Source organism: Lacerta agilis, chromosome 17 (genome assembly GCF_009819535.1).
Source record: "Lacerta agilis isolate rLacAgi1 chromosome 17, rLacAgi1.pri, whole genome shotgun sequence".
Classification (NCBI taxonomy): domain Eukaryota; kingdom Metazoa; phylum Chordata; class Lepidosauria; order Squamata; family Lacertidae; genus Lacerta; species Lacerta agilis.
The window spans coordinates 29,366,481-29,376,195 of NC_046328.1; the positions used below are offsets into that span (position 1 = coordinate 29,366,481).

Genomic DNA, 9,715 nt, shown 5'->3' on the forward strand with positions numbered 1-9,715 from the left:
TGCAAGGAGTCAGAGGTTCACTCTAAGGCTTCTGCATGCAGCGCAGAGTTAAATTGTGTGACTCACTCCTGATGGACACCAAATTCATTGAGGAGAGGGGGTTATCAATATCTACCAGCCACAATGGCTGTGCTTTGCCCCCAAAGTAATACTTCTGAATACCAGTTGCTGGAAACCATAGGAAGGGGAGAGCGCTCATGTGCTCAGGTCCTGCTTGTGGCTTTCCCGTCACTGTGAGAATGCTGGACTAGATGGGCCATAGGCCTGACCCAGCAGGCTTTTCTTGTGTTCTTAAGGGCTGGAAATGTCCCGTGTGAAACCAAGCAGATTTCTTGCATGCATGCCAATCCCTGGCACATTCAGGTAGCGTTGTGAAATATTTCATGTCTGAAACTCAGGAGAACTGCTGCCAGTCAGTGTAGTCAAACCAGAATCATTTGTCTGGCAAATGATTCTCATCAGATCCCATCACTACATATGGTAATTTGCAAGTCACAGCATCTTGCACCCAAAGCCAGCCAAGTGACTTTGTGAAAACCCGACAAACACTCTCCCTTGCTCTGTCAGTAAAAATACAATTAGCAACAAACTACATACAGTATGATTTTTGTTGTTGCTGCTGCTGCTGCTGCTGCCTTTTCACCCCAAATCTGCTACAGGCCTTGCTGTTCATCCACATGACTCAGTGGCAAAAAGACAGAATAAACATCTCCCATGCAGTCCTTTCCAGTACAGCAGGGAGATGGGGAACCTCAACCCAGACCCTTGGGACTCTTTATCAGGTCTTATCCCTCCCCCCAATGGCCACAACCCTCTCAGGCCACAACCGTCTCTGGCCATGTTTCCCACCTTCCTGTTTTTGTTGGGCTGGAATATGACCTCGAACTCTGATCATGCTTTTGCTTGGCTGGAAAGATAGCGTGTGTGGAAAGCTTATTTTACAGATGTAAACTGCCAGGGACACATTGGACGCCAGGCGTGCCAGCTCAAGGGTGCTGAGGTGTCTTCAGCCCCCTCAGTATTTCTTGGAAGGGGGCCAGTCCCCCTCAATGTTGAGGGAGCCGCTGAGCCGAAGTGTGGTACAGCTTCAGTGTCTGGCTCTTCCAGAGGCAACTTGGCACCTTTGTTGGATGCAAAGGACTGGGGAACTCTTAAGGGAAGGCTCAGTGGTCAGAGGGAGAAGACTGAGAAGTCATGTCAGGAGGTAATAGGGCTTAGTAAGCTGGGAGTCTATGGCAGAAAGAAATCAAGTCAGGGGCAGAAGCTGAAGCAGGGGAGGGAGGTCAAAAAGCAGAGGTGAGTGAGGCCCGATACTCTGCCAAGTCTGTTTAAGATTGGGTTTTTTTTAATGTCAATGACTCCGTGAAATCAACTTGACATTTGTTGATACCCACTGGACTGGTGTGACAGCCACCAGGAAGAGCCTTCTAGCTAAGGAACTTTAGGGAGAACCAGGTTTATACATCACCCAGCTACCAAATGCATCGTTCAGCACTGAGGTTACAAGAAAAATTTCTTTAAGTCCCTTATGAGGTTTATAGAGCCTGTATAGTCCCTCAGGAAGGTCTCTTATTGGTCAGAGAGAAGCAGAGGCCAACCAGAGTATTGTATATGTAAGCAAGGCAGCTTGTAAGCCATGTCTTTTAATAGGATATAACTTTTTAAACACCTTTTGATCCACAGGTGATTTCCTCGCAGTCCTCACAACAAGAGTATGTCATACATTAGAAATAAGTCATAGAAAGGACGTACACCAGTTTTACAGATAAGTTTCACAGCTTAAAGGTAAGTCATTGACACTTCCTTAGGCAAAATAACTAAAAAAATTGTCCAGTAGCACCCGAGACCAACTTTGTTCTAGGCATAAGCTTTCGTGTGCATGCACACTTCTTCAGGTACACTGAAACAGAAGTTATGCAGGCATGAATAATTTTGTCGCCCCAAAATGTCTTCCTGCCAGTTCCTGTTTTTTCCTTACATCCCGATATCAATAACATGCTAACAATTACTTGCTGTCCTTTGCAGGAACAAGCAGTGGGGAAACATTCATAGGAATTTCTCAAGAGGCTAAGGCTTGGGGTTGTCAACGAATAGAATGTATAGACTTAAATCATCTTATCCCTTGTCTAACAACTTTTGTTTTAACATCAGTTCTTTGGCTTATATACACACTATGTAAATCACGTAAGGGCATCATGCAATGTGTGTATGGAAACACAACTTGACAGCTTATGAGCTCTCACAATCCACTGAATCGAGTGGCTTGACATTGTGAATTGGTGTTATTATAGACACAGCAGATGGCGCTGTGTAGCTGTCAAGAGTTCCCTTGGCTTGCAGAAGGAAAAGAAACCTTTTACCAGATGTAACTTTATACCCAAGTATCAATTATCATACCCAGCTCTCCCCTCCATCACATTTGCAAAGAGTGTCAATTTCAGGAAAATACATATGAAGAAACAAGGCAATTTCTGCCATTTGCAAGTTACTGGAATGGATACAGAAGAGCCCTGTATATTGTGGTGTAAAGAAATATCCACTCATCAACTTTGCTACAGACAACCCTTTACCACGACTCAGAAAAAACACAAAAGGCAATGTGTCACACATATGTAATTTATTCAGTACTGGCCACAATGCATTTCTATGAAATTTAGTTTGTAGTTAGTTAGGAAACACTGTCGTTTTGCAACTGTGCGTTGTATTCACATTGTATTGCAATGGCCACTGGCTACAAACAATAACATTGGATTGATTCTCCCTTCTTGTGGTCTGGATGATTCAAGAGCTATAGACACTCCCCCACTCCAAGTGCTAAAGCACTGACAACTTGCTGATCATCTTGAGAACAGTCTCCAACTGTGCATGCCTGTGTATGAAGGGGGGCGGGGCAGGGCAGGAGGGAGAAAGAAAACAAAGACAGCAAAGATGAGTCACTATAGGTGACAAATCAAAACCATACACAACCACTGCGCTTGTCCTCCCACGAATCCCATCAGACAGCTCCTTCTGGAGCAGCGTTTCCTCTTCTCCACTCTGCCAGCTCCAGTGGGTTCAACCTTTGCAGGTTCTGGAGCCAAGACAGATGGTAAGACATGTTGCCTTATCTCCTCATTGGGACCCCTCCCCATACCACAATACCAAAAGCTCATGTTCTGGGACTATGTAATACCTCAATCCTTCCCCTAGCCCCCAGAGTTGCAGAACCTGTGGCCTGTTCAAATGTTGCTCAACTGTAACTCCCATCAACCCTGGTTCTCCCCCCACTTGCCTGCCCTACTGTTCTCTTAGAGCGGTCAGTTTTTAAAGCTCACCTGTTGGATGCAAAGCAAGGCTGGGTGATCTTGTACAGGCCGGGTGAAGTGGGCTAGAAGGAATCAATGCTGCAGCAATATCACAACTAAGGAAGCTACCAGTTACTGGAAAGACCAGTAGGAGTCCCACACTGTCCAATTTGAGCTCTTCTATTAAAAGGAAAAAACAGATGTTAAGTATAATGAAGTCAAAGAGCAACTGTGATCTCCCACCTCTTACACAAATGTCGCTGCCATGCTCCTAGGCTCAGAAGGAACCACTCAGTCACAGAAATCAGACTGGGGCGGTAACAATCTCATCACTGGAGCCAACTTGGGAAGAGGAGGGAGTGCGCTCTCTCTCTCTCTCTCACACACACACACCCAACTGTGGAGGGCAAGCACTTACCCTCTTTGCATCTGCTGCCAGTTCATGTAGACAATGCAGAGATGGATGGACCAATGGTCTGGCAGCTAGCTTAGGACTATAGTTAGTTTCAGGGAGTCATCTACAAGGAGGGGAAAAACACACACACACAATCAGACCCAAGGCCCAAAAATCCTGCTTAGTCTACCTAATTTGTTTCTTTGCAGTTTTTCAGCTGTTCAAACATTTTCATGGTTTTATAAAATGATCAAAGTGAGCTAGTGAAACTCATCATTAAAACTGCAGGCAACTAACTGCTCCATCTTTCCTAACTTCCTTATGGGAGTCCTCTGGAAAAACACAGCTCAAGGCACAAGAGAGCTGCTATGGAGTCCTCTTTTTAATGCATACTGGAAAGTTACAGGGAGCAGGGCTTCCGGAATCCCCCAGAGAGAGCTGTAATCTGGAAAGCCAGCTATTCGAAGGTTTCAATCCTTTATACTTACATGGCTGTAAGCCCCACTGAACTTCCAAGCAGACATGAATAAAATTGTATTTTAAGTTTTTCACACGTGCTACCATTTTACCTATCAGATAAACTTTACCTGCTCAATCTCCATCAGGGAGGGAGGGAGGGCGGGCCCAATTCAGGTTCACCATTCTGCAAGAAAGATGGTTTTACCATTTAGGGGGGGAAATCCAGAAGAAACAAATTGTCAAGCACTACCTCTAGTCCACAAGAAGGAATCTTCAAATTTGAAGAAACCCCATTAGCTTAAAAGCTGGAGCAGAAATGTAATGGCTGGGACATTATTTAGCCAGTTTTGATACAGCAACTACCACCACCTCCAGCTTAGACACTCTCCCAACTGATGCTCAGATTCCGCTTCTCAACAGCAAAATTCAGCCGAACGAGATTCCAAGTGAGATCATCATGTCAGTGGGAACTGGGGGGGGGGGGTGGATGAATTGACTATTAGCAGAGAGAAAAGCAAGGTTAGAGCTATATGCAAACTCACTTTTCTCCTTTGGAGACAGGAGGACAAGCAGTCTAGTCCACAAGGGAGTCTCTCGAGTATGTACTGCATTCTGAAGGAAAGAAAAATCATCTATGTATATAAATGCATATAAAAATGAACTTGATCTACAGCCCTTCCTCATCAGACCTAAGTCCCATCAGACAGTTCCTTCTGGAGCAGAGTTTCATCTTTCCCCTCTGCTGGCCCCAGTGGGTTCAACCTTTGCAGGTTCTGGCGCCAAAACAGAAGATAAGACGCATTAGGATTTCTTCATTGGGACCAGAGTGATGCTTTAGGTTTGAGATTCCTAGATCTTAATTCTTCTTGCTAGCATGTGGCTGTTCAATTGCGAGGAAAAAAACGTACCTGTTGGAAGCACAGTCTTTTAAATTAACTGCTCCATTCTGCCGTTTGAAAGAAACAGCAGATCCTGGAAAGCAAGAGAAAATTATTATTATTAAGTCCTGATTTGCAGCTATGACCTTCCAACCTCACCCAAGTCCTGCTGAGCTCTTAAGCCTCAGAAAGGACCACTCAGTCACAAGAAATCAGACTGGGGCGGTAAAAGTCTCATCACTGGGGAGACAGCAGGTGCAAGTTGGGTGGCAATACAGAAGCAAGAGCAACAATACACTAAACCCAGAGATTAGGAACATGTCAGGTCCTCCAGATGTGGCTCAACTACACCTCCCAGAATCCTTGTTAATGCTGGCCAGGGCTGATGGGAGCTGGGAATCTTAACAATATCCCCACCCCTATATTAAATAATGCACAAATGAGCTGTACCTCCAATACTCACCTTTTTTGGCCAGGGTCCATGGCACCTGTGTAGGACACAAGAACTTGTTCAGTAAAAGGAAACTTAGGACAGAATGCATTTGCTACACGGAGGAGCAGCAGTTTGATCAGGGCTTTGGTAACTCTATTGCCATGAGACTAAATGTCGTCCATCAACGTAGGTCATCATTTCAAACTAAACAGTCAAGCGCAAACGACTGAAACACACCCAGCACCCAAAGGTCTCGCCTCCCCATCATTCAGATGCACTGGTCCTCAAACATACCTCTTAAGGGTTTTCCACACAGCTGCTCCTTGTTCAGGAATATGCATCCTGTAATTAAGGAAATCAGAAGCATTTTTTATATATCCATCCATTCCTTCCTCCCTCCCTCAGCAAGCTAGAAGGTCTTGTGTTCTCAGATAGGAAGCTGACATCACTAGACATCAGATATATGCTTGTCAATGTTAAACATCACTGAACACAGTAAGGCAGCAAAAAGGAGCTCAAAACAGCTGGTAGGGTGTGCTGGAAGCTTTCTATTTTTGAAGTACACCCAGAGGATTTGTCCAGAGAAGAAATCCTTCTGCCCCCTCCCACTAGAAATTTGCCACACTGGCTGCAACAAGACTACTTTGCTCATACTCAAATGGACTAGTTCTGTAAATAGCATGCAAGTATAATAAAACTGTACATGTCAACATACAATGCAAGAGGACCAGGTTTTGTTCCCCCTTGCTCTGGATCCGAGAGCAAATCACCAAAAATTACAGTGACTAGATAAACAGAAATATCTCAAGTTTAAGGGAAATGGGCTTCTACATTATCCAGCTGGTCACGTTATTCAATGAGCACTGTAGCCAAAGTGGCAGTTACAGAAGTGGTGAATGGAGTATTGTTTTTAATTACAGCTCCTTTGAGCATGTCCTCAATGCACTTTAAAAATGGGGTTGGCAGACTTTATAAATCTAAATAAAATACTTACATGTGGTACAGACACATCGCCAATGACTCTTGCAGCTGTAGAATGGGGAGAAATAAATAAATATATAAATATCACACTGCCTCCAACCACTAACGCTGCTATACCAAAAGTGTGTGTGAGGGGGAGATTCTACACAACTTGACCACATGGTTTTTGTGTCTCGGACATACAACAATTTTGTCAGGGCATTTTGGCAAAATCTACTTCCATCTCCCACACTGATGCCCAGGGCTAGTGCTACTCAGAATCTGGTAAAGGTTTTCTCCACTGAAGCCTCAGAAAGAGAGAGTTCGTGGATTTCATCTCTGTAGCACTTGATGCCCTTGTAACAATGGCTAGAAAGGGCACCCAAGGAAGTGCTCTTTTTAACAGCTTGAGCTATGCGGTACCAAGTACAACATTCTAAGGTCTTCAGAAACAGCAAGTGGGCTTCATGGGTCTGTTCAAACACACACACAGCCACCCAGCAAGAAATGAATTGAAGGATCAAAAACACTGCAGAGTTATAACCCAAACCTCCTCTGCAACATGCTAGACAATGGTTAGAACTAGCTTCTAAAACATGGTATTCAAATACAGTACACCTCATAGGACATTTTCAAATTTTATGTTTGGACATCAATGTAAATACACAGCATATTATATTTTAAAAACCTCCCATGTACCAAACATCAATTGCCCAACAACTGCTCATTTTTCCAAGTATGTAACAAAGAACAGCTTAAGCACATTTGATTGAAACCTCACCTGGAAAGCAGTCGCACATGATCTTGCAAATTCAGGTCTGGAGGGAGAAAAAGCCAACAGCCGATTATAAGCTACACATTTCCAAGTTATATACTATAATCCTACAAAGTAGTAACTGACTATGGCAGCCAGGAGTCCATTCTCAGAAACAAAATGGTGTCCTCACAGAACTTTTCAGTACAGGTCTGTGTAGTTTCATCAGAGAAAGACATTAAATATACAGAGGGTGCACTAGCTCCAGCCACATCCCCCTTATGGCTGGGGAATTTATACCAAAACCAGACTTGACCTCAAAAGTTTTTAAGCAAATGCAGTCTGTTAGGGAATGACCTCACTATGGATTTGATGTGGCGGGTTGGAGCAGATGGCTTACAATAACGCCAAGTCTAGGGCCCCACCAATGCTATGCATTCTACCACTTTAAACAGTCACGGTTTCCCCCAGAGAATCCTGGGAACTGTAGTTTGTTAAGGGTGCTAAGAGTTGTTAGGGGATCCTTATTCCTCCCACAGAGCTGCAATTCCTAAAGTGGTTTATCAATTACTCCCCAGAGTACTCTGTGAAGGTAATTTGGGTTTCAATTTCCAGTGACCAACTTTAATCAGAAAGATCTAAAGCAGACCCTCCTTAAAAGTTATGGAAACCTATGCCTAATTTCTCAGAAGCATATTGCACCAAGCTCAAAGAGATTTCTTTCTGATTAACACAGCATAGTTACACCATTTAAAAAATCATTGGATCCCTAACCATTATTATTTTCTGAACAATAGAGCATAGAATTAGCATCACAGAAAGTATTACACAAGCTGGATCAGATCCATAATAGTAAGTTAGGCTGCTGTAAGCCTTCATCATATTTATGCTTCATGGCCTGTGTTGCATAAATCTGTAAAAATTAGCTTATAAACACTGTAGCCTGGCAGCCTTGTGGTTGATGAATGGAATATAAACTTTAAAAAAGTATTATGGGTAACACCCATAATGTTCACATTTTCTGATAGGCATCCAGTTCGGTAGGGTTTTTAAGCGTCCACAGGCACATACAAAAATCTACCTATTCCAGGCATCGGGAATCGCTGCGAGATATTTTATGTGAAGCAATTAAAAAATGAAATCAAATCAAGTATTAATTACACTTAAATGGCAAATAAAGTAACCTTCATTTGTATTTCAGCCACCTCTTATATAGAACTGGCCGAATGCTTACTCAGAAGTAAGTCCCACAAGAGATCCAAGGGCCTTGCGCCCAATTAAGCGTTGCATGAGCTTGCAGGATCATACGCGGCCCGTTGATCGCATCCTTTCTCAACAAAAACGCTCAAGGGCTACTCAATATTCACACCCAAAGATGAGGGAAAGAGTACAGAAGCCTTTCAGTGGGATTTGCAGGCCTGAAACCCTCCACAAGTCGCGGATGGCACCGGATTTAAAAGCAACAATTCTCCCTCCCGTGCCCTTTACATACCTTGCTGCAGGACTGCCTTAGATAGAGAAACAGAGCTCGCCCGCCGAAGGGTTAAATACTCGGTAGCCGCGGAGCCTGCCGGGAACTCTTCCCTGCCTTCCCTTTCTGCCCAATGGCCATCGCCTTTTACAGAATTCGCCCGTTTAGCGCGTGCATTGAGACGTTATAACGCATGCGCCCTCTTTTACAACTGCTTGAAGACGACCGTGACCATAGAGATAGAAAATAGAGAGCTCTAAGGCCTTGTTTCTGTCCCTGCGATAGTCAGTACTATTTTCGAAAGATAATAGTATTACGGATTTTTCATACTCTGTCCCTGTCTGCACGACACAACTTCTGGAGCGGAGAATTAAGGGGCTTTTAACATGAAGATATGAAGGTATAGAACCGCGTTACTACCCCCCCTTTAAAATGGTCAATGGCGGCCATCTTCATCTCCTTTTCAATTGATACCGGAAGTATAGCCTTTGTGTGTCGCTCTATTTTTTCAGATGTCCTTATTGTCTCTAGGATATATTACGAAAGGGCAGGGCGGGAAGAGGACTGCGCAAGCGCAATAGAAAAACTTAAAGCACGTATAATACAAAGGACGCAGGGATTTGGCATGCGCACTGGCCTCGATTTGGCATGCGCACTGGCAGTGAGAGATTTCACTTTCTTGGGTTCCATGATCACTGCAGATGGTGACAGCAGTCACGAAATTAGAAGACGCCTGCTTCTTGGGAGAAAAGCAATGACAAACCTAGACAGCATCTTAAAAAGCAAAGACATCACCTTGCCGACAAAGGTCCGTATAGTTAAAGCTATGGTTTTCCCAGTAGTAATGTACGGAAGTGAGAGCTGGACCATCAAGAAGGCTGATCGCCGAAGAATTGATGCTTTTGAATTATGGTGCTGGAGGAGACTCTTGAGAGTCCCATGGACTGCAAGAAGATCAAACCTATCCATTCTCAAGGAAATCGGCCCTGAGTGCTCACTAGAAGGACAGATCCTGAAGTTGAGGCTCCAGTACTTTGGCCACCTCATGAGAAGAGAAGACTCCCTGGAAAAGACCCTGATGT

At 44.0% G+C, this 9,715-nt stretch overlaps 2 long non-coding RNA genes and 6 other non-coding genes across 9 annotated transcripts; all 8 read right to left on the reverse strand.

Annotated features, from left to right (window-relative positions):
* Window positions 1-2,818: 2,818 nt before the first annotated feature.
* Window positions 2,819-5,380, reverse strand: LOC117038838. 2 transcript variants are annotated; one of them, XR_004425722.1, is made up of 6 exons: window positions 5,046-5,380; window positions 4,680-4,749; window positions 4,266-4,321; window positions 3,703-3,802; window positions 3,315-3,464; window positions 2,819-2,869 (listed from the first exon to the last, which is right to left on the reverse strand). It is a non-coding gene; the product is annotated as an uncharacterized LOC117038838 (long non-coding RNA). The 2 variants fall into 2 exon arrangements; XR_004425721.1 differs by lacking the exons at window positions 4,266-4,321; window positions 4,680-4,749; window positions 5,046-5,380 and having other exon boundaries at window positions 3,703-4,041.
* Window positions 2,990-3,120, reverse strand: LOC117039351. The gene has a single exon (XR_004425767.1). It is a non-coding gene; the product is annotated as a small nucleolar RNA SNORD22 (small nucleolar RNA).
* LOC117039347 lies at window positions 3,556-3,626 on the reverse strand. Its single transcript, XR_004425764.1, has one exon. It is a non-coding gene; the product is annotated as a small nucleolar RNA SNORD31 (small nucleolar RNA).
* LOC117039346 lies at window positions 4,532-4,600 on the reverse strand. The gene has a single exon (XR_004425763.1). It is a non-coding gene; the product is annotated as a small nucleolar RNA SNORD30 (small nucleolar RNA).
* On the reverse strand, window positions 4,831-4,958 carry LOC117039350. Its single transcript, XR_004425766.1, has one exon. It is a non-coding gene; the product is annotated as a small nucleolar RNA SNORD22 (small nucleolar RNA).
* Window positions 5,196-5,263, reverse strand: LOC117039348. The gene has a single exon (XR_004425765.1). It is a non-coding gene; the product is annotated as a small nucleolar RNA SNORD31 (small nucleolar RNA).
* A 293-nt stretch (window positions 5,381-5,673) lies between the features above and the next one.
* On the reverse strand, window positions 5,674-8,704 carry LOC117038837. Its single transcript, XR_004425720.1, has 4 exons — window positions 8,655-8,704; window positions 7,190-7,226; window positions 6,443-6,477; window positions 5,674-5,790 (listed from the first exon to the last, which is right to left on the reverse strand). It is a non-coding gene; the product is annotated as an uncharacterized LOC117038837 (long non-coding RNA).
* LOC117039345 lies at window positions 6,679-6,753 on the reverse strand. The gene has a single exon (XR_004425762.1). It is a non-coding gene; the product is annotated as a small nucleolar RNA SNORD26 (small nucleolar RNA).
* Window positions 8,705-9,715: the final 1,011 nt, after the last annotated feature.